We start from the raw sequence: 6,827 nt of genomic DNA on the forward strand, positions 1-6,827 counted from the left end.
GTGAGTTAGTAAGCAGCCTCATGAGTTTTCACAACGTCTTTTCTGAGGTTGGTTTTGATGAAAGTAAGTAATATCAAATATAATTGTTTAAGAACTTAAATGTTTATGTGTAATGAATATGTATGAGAATTAAAATAATTGTGGTGGAGTATGAAATTTTAAGCATTTTTCTTTTCTAATATTGTCAATATTTAAAATATATTTAGTAAAGAACTAATATCATGACCTCATATTATATTAAAATAATGGTACTCACCCTTTCTTTTTGGTGTATTTCTCCCTCCTTTCTTCTCTCTCTCTGTCCATATTGTTTAGAATGTAATTCTGCCCTTGTTTCACCAAAGGAACAAAAGGGACCCACCCACTGAAGGGAACAAAAGGGACCCCACCCACTGAAGGGAACAAAAGGGACCCCACTCACTGAAGGGAACAAAAGGGACCCCACCCACTGAAGGGAACAAAAGGGACCCCACCCACTGAAGGGAACAAAAGGGACCCCACCCACTGAAGGGAACAAAAGGGACCCCACCCACTGAAGGGAACAAAAGGGACCCACCCACTGAAGGGAACAAAAGGGACCCACTCACTGAAGGGAACAAAAGGGACCCCACCCACTGAAGGGAACAAAAGGGACCCACTCACTGAAGGGAACAAAAGGGACCCCACCCACTGAAGGGAGACCTAGTTATTATGCTTTTCCTACACCTGCACTCCAGGATCAGAGGCAGGGAAAATGCCAGAATAAAAAACTGCTGTGCATGTCTATTTCGCATTGACTATACCTCTGTTGACTGCACATAAGGAACTGTGTTCCTCCACTCAGTGCCATTCTACAAGAATTGCTGACCACAGGCTCTGCCTACTCTAATAGGAAGGAAACAAGCTCATGTGGTCAAGCTGGGAGTGAACATTCCCTCTTTCCGGCCTAGGAACTCTATAACCATGATCCTGGTGAGCCTAGTTCCCCAGAATACAGACTTATAACTGAGATAACAATACGGCCCCTAAGCTGAGACAAGAAGTAGAAAGGAGAAGTAGAGAATTGAACACAACTGAAAAAAGATCAAAGATCACAGTTCCTTGATGTGGCATCAAACGGATATTAAATTCTGTTTTGAATGTGTGACCATGTTATCTATGAATTTCAGAATAGGCAATATTTTCTTGCTAAAATTTCCAGAAAATAGAAATTATTTGTACTTTACTAGAAACTGGAAATGAATTACTTGGTTCAAGAACAGAAATACGTGTAACATAGTAGGCCTACTACCTTAACCTTTTGCTGAACCCTCATGGGTAAATATTTTTTACTTTGGATCATTTTTTGATATTTAATTTAACAGAAGCAAGCAGACAACCTTACTGGGATGAAACATTGTGGTCAACCTTAGTATGAAAAACTTTCTATCTGATAACGTCTAACCAGAAAGAGGTTTCATAAACTTTATTAATTAATTTTATTTTTCTTTTATCAAAACTTCCCCACTTTTATATCACTAGAACTTTCATAAGTATTTTTAACATCAATGGCTGCCTGTGTTCAAGCTTTATTTGAACTGTCTTTCACATTGATTTTTTTAACCTCCTTAACTTTGCACCTATGGTTATTATATATTAAAAACCAGACTCATTAACAAACATGAAGTCATACATATGAAAGCAAGCTGACTTTCCTCTTGTCCCTCTAGCCTTTCTGATATTCACCTCTTGTCCTGTAGACATTTTTACCAGCCCGAACCTGACTTGGGATGCCTCTGATGTTCTCAGAGCCTATCAGGAAAGCATCTTAGTGGATCCTAATATTCCTTTTGATAGAACTATCACAAAGATATTTAGCTCAAACACAGGCACTCTTAGAATCCACTTCTGAAACAGAAGAGGTAATTTCAAATGTGTCATCTTAGACTATTTTCAAACTGAGTTCAATGAACATACACTTAATAATAAGGCAGAAATATCCTAAAGATATCGTTGAATTGCAAACAATCAGAAAATACATGGAATTTCAGAGGAGTTGCCTCCTTCCTCAGTCACCCTACTATCCAAAGTCCTCCAGGAATCCTGTCCTGCCAGCTTGGAAGAGGATCTTTCATCATCAGAACTTTTATGTACCTAAGATGTAAGAATACAAAAGGAGAAGCTCTTTAGATTCCTTGCCCCCCTTTTGACAGAGTCCTGCATTGACTCTCATGTCTCCCAACTTTGAAGTCACACGTATCTTGTAGCTGCTAGCAGCTACACACGAACAGGGTCTCTGGAAGAGAGGAAAGGGGCCTAAGAAAAAGGAGAAATCAGGTGGTGAGGGAAAAAATGGGACCGAGTCATGGTTTCTGATCAAGGTCCAATGTGTATTATGAATCTGCGAATCAAGCAGGCAGGAACTTCGAGAAAAGCAGAGAAGTGGGAGAACGAAAGGGCTTTGTTTATGTCAGAAAGCCTCACCCTGGGTGGGGTGGGTGCTTTGTGGCAAGGTGAGGTCCGATTCAGCCAGCTTATGGCTGAGGGAGGTTACAATTCCTCATTATTTATTTATTTAAAATTAGCTGGACTGGGGCATAAGATATATTTATGCACCATAGTCCTGCCTGGGAATTACGGTGGCTGGCGGCCCCGCCTGTCTTAGGTCTAGATCTACGGGTCTCTCCCTGACTTATCTCGGCTATCAGGTGCAGCTAGTTTGTGTTTATTTGCACAAACTGGGCCTTTTAGTGTTTATTATTAATAAACATGGCCTCTTGGCACATGACTCTGTCTTAGGTTGGTGAGAGCCATAGATCCAGTGGTTCATCTTTGGCTGCAGGCCCACATAGTACACTTTTTTCACATACAGACCAAAGCCACAATATGCATTTAATACCTCTTTTTTAAGTATTAATTTTTTTTTATTTTTCAGCTGGAAAACTAGACAATCCTCCAGTGCAGCAAGGTATTAATTAATTCTCTTCCTCATCATCACCAGCTCCAGCACCACCCTGGCCTTTCTTGGCATTCTTCCTCTTCACTTGGCCTGGACGGCCACCACCATAAGGAGAATGGAGGGAGAAGTCAATGTGTTTCTGAAAGTCCAGACTCACAATGAAGGATGGGATATTTGCGACCTGTTTGTGGACCCTGATGTGATGTTGGCAGATGAGCACTAGGGCATGATGAATAGGTTTGGCCAAGCTCAACTTAAAGACCTGGGTCTGCAGCCATCTCTCCAAGAAATCCTCAATCTTCAGGCCAAGGATGTAATCCAGGTTCATCTTGCACTCATCCAGCACCCCAATGCGAGCAAGTCGCCTCAGTAGAGCATTGCCTTCAAAGAGACGCCAAGGATCCTTCTCCTCCAGTGTCAACAGCTCTTGGGCTGCCTTATGAATCTTAGCCAGGGTAAATTTGACCCTCCGCCTCACATTTGTTCCAGAGTCCATACTCTCCAATCCATTTTAGCTCCTGGTTGAGACGCAATTTCTCGAAGGGTCTCCATGGGGGTCACATAGGTTTTGCGGCAAACCTAGCTTCTGGCAACTGGCATGTTGACTTTGCTAGGCCCACTGCACTTACAAACTCAGGCCCAAGACAGAGAGCACATTTACCACTTTTTATTCATCACAATGAATAACTGCTATGCAGAGCCTCTCTCAAATCCAGCGTGGAGTAGAGCCTGTATGTCTGTAACAAACCTGCTTGAAATAAAAACTCAAAAAGTTTAAAAGCAACAAGCTTAACATTATCTTTGAGGATGTCCCAGACACTCAATTCATTTGCAAATTAGCAATGCTCAGGCTCAAGGTCTGGACTCCAAGTTTGGGGGAAGTGGCTCTGAGAATCATAAATGAACTGTTAACTCTCAGGAAAATACTGGAGGCTATTTCAACCAAGTGAGCTTTGCTGGCTAATAAAAATTTCTAGCTACTGTTTAGTTGAAAACATGTTTATTAAAAAGACTCTGGACCTGCATCTACCTGACGAACTAACCTTTCAGGCAGCCATCATGCTCCATCTTCCTTTGTGAGAAGACACAAGCGGAGCCTCTTCCCCAAATTAAGATGGGGTCAGGCCCATACCACGTGTTAGTAAGTGGATCTCGCCACTTCACCATGGCATAAGAACTGGAAATGTGTGGATGCCAGTAGCCATCTGAGGCAGACTGTCCTTTAGCATCAGAGTGCTAAAGTTTTTTTAAAACAAGCAAAAAAGCGAGATATGCTTTTGGAGGTAGCTTTGGAGAGTATGACATCTCAGTGGGCAACACAGATTATTTCTTGTAAACCATATTAGGCACTTGATGTCAGAGTTTGAGGGAAAAGCTCCTCAGAGTGGCAAGTGTTGTTCTGAAATGTCAGATGGGCCATCAGGTGATGCAGGTGCTTAAGTCCCAGCTTGACTCAGTGTATGGAACTTTGACGGTTGGGGAGCATGTGGATTTGATTTCACTAAGAAATTCTTGGAATTGTAGCCACTTGAAAAAGGAACAGATTCCCCTAAGGTATTCAAGCAAAGATTGTTAAGGACTTCTCAGATTCCTGGGAGAGCAAGACAGTTAGCTATACAGCCATTGATTCCTAAGGCTGGTGTGCTCAGAACGCTCTGAAAATGAAGGAATAAATCTAATTTCTTAGTGTTGTTGGAAACATCCAAATTCCTACTGGAGGCTTTAGAAGCACCTCCATGCATTTTTGGTTTTGAGCAGGCCATACTTATTCAACAAAGCATTCATCCATGTAGGAAGGGAGAATAACTAAACAGAATGGTCTGGTTGTGAGCCTGATGGGTCACCCCCTTTCAAAATACATGCATCTTGTAATGTGGGTATTAAGACCCAATGTTGCCAGAAATGCAGAAGTTCCAAGGGAGGCAGGAAATCTGATTTTTTTTTTTTTTTTACCTGTGAAAGCTCTTGCTATTTTAAAATTGCTGGCAGCCAACATTTTAAAATGTTGGCGACAGTGCAAAACTAAGAATGGGGAAAGTCAAATAAAACTTGTCTGTGAGTCAGACTTGGTCCCCAGGATACCCTTTTGTGACATCTGGAACAAGCAAAGAGATAATAAAACTAATGAATAAATAACTACCTTAGTCCCAGATGAGAGCAGCAGTCAGATTGCCTGACTTTAGAGTCATGGATGGGTAACTCGGTCATTTCTGTGCACTTATGTTTTCATCATGGTGCTAGCCCCATTCTTTGTAGTCACAACTTAGAGTCCATACACTATGTAGAGACAGGCTAGATATACACAACCTTTGGGGGCCCTCTGTTACCAACAGTGTACAACCTTGGCCATATGGTGGGGTGGTGAGTTAGAGAGAACTGAGCCATCTCCCAGTGAAATCCTATGATGTGTCTGGGTTATGGGTTCTGATCTAACAATAGGGAAACTGATACTTCATAAATTGGCTGTGTGCTTTGGTGGACCAGGGTTTACTACAAAGCTAGAACATGAGGAAGTTATTCCTCCAATCTTTCTCCATGCTTTTTGCTCTTCTATTTAAGATGCTTTCTTTTGTTAATGAGTGTGAAAAATAATATAAGTTTACTTAGGGAAATAAATAAGCAAGCCAAGCAAGAATCAACACACTCAAACATTCTCCACCCTCAGTGTAAGGGGGCTGTGAAAGTAATCAATTCACCAGAAGGTGGTAGGCTAGCAATGACATGTGATGCTTATGTGTCAGAAACCCTGCAGCCTCAGCTTCTCCTTGAAAGGGGCAACAGCCTTGGTTATTTAAGTGCAGTTGAAATCCCTGGTGAATGCCTATCCAATAGAGATGCAAGTGGCTGGGCTGCTGCCCGTGACTCCTTCAGGAATTCCACCTAAGTGCCTGAGAAGAAAACAGCTGCAAGTATTTGTCCTTTATAACTTTTCATTTAAAAAAAAAAAGCCTCAATTTTTCAAGAGGAGGCTAGAAGTGGCATTTAATTGGCTTGGGTTATACTTGCTTACATAAGTCTCCGTTTGAGGGTAGACAAGATGACTTATGGAAGGAAGGTCTCACATGGTGCTCATGGTGATGGATAATCTGACTGCCAGAGATGTTCCATAGTATTCATATAACCATGTCATACACAAAATAAATTAGTAAGATATACAAAGAAAAATCACTTAACATATACTCCTTTCACTATACTGCCCACTATTTGAAATAAATTAAAATTCTAGACAGTAATATTAACCATTGTAGAATCTGGCTTGTTCTAACTGCATCCAGAGAGAAATGAACAGAGCAGTATAGTGATATAGAAATCACTTCATTTATAACTTGATAAGATATTCCAGGGTGAGAAGAAGTCAGTAGTTTTACTCTTATTACCAAATAAGTTGTGTATACACACACACATACACACACACACACACACACACACACACACACACACACACACACTGAAGACATGTCTGTGTTCCATCTCACAACATATACTCTAAAACATAAATGAATCCATTACTGTTTCCCAGAAAAAATGAGGAATTCAATCAATATATATTTTGTAACTTATAAGTAACTAAATGACTATTATTTGGAAGCTAACCAGATATAGGATTAAAAACACTTAATTACCTTTATTTTGAACTTTTGTATAGCCTTTACGGTAAAAGTAGATATGCATGTTTCTCTTAAACAGATTATTAGAAAATGAGGTTTGATCAAAAACCTTTAACATGTTAGAAAGTGAAAAGAAATGTTGGCATGACCACCAGTGAGTGCATTTTATTGGCTCCTCTACTTGAGAGAAGCACAGGGTTTTGATGCTTGACAAACACTGGCAAGCATGATTTCAAGGACAGCATGCAGATTTCCATTCAGAAAGATGTTTGAATTTAGTGAAATTGGGACTCTCCTTCCAC

At 40.6% G+C, this 6,827-nt stretch overlaps 1 pseudogene; it reads right to left on the reverse strand.

The window, feature by feature from the left end:
* Window positions 1–2,904: 2,904 nt before the first annotated feature.
* On the reverse strand, window positions 2,905–3,517 carry LOC116089348 (annotated as a pseudogene).
* Between the last annotated feature and the right edge of the window lie 3,310 nt (window positions 3,518–6,827).

The sequence above is a fragment of the Mastomys coucha genome, unplaced genomic scaffold (assembly GCF_008632895.1).
Source record: "Mastomys coucha isolate ucsf_1 unplaced genomic scaffold, UCSF_Mcou_1 pScaffold14, whole genome shotgun sequence".
Taxonomy (NCBI): Eukaryota; Metazoa; Chordata; class Mammalia; order Rodentia; family Muridae; genus Mastomys; species Mastomys coucha.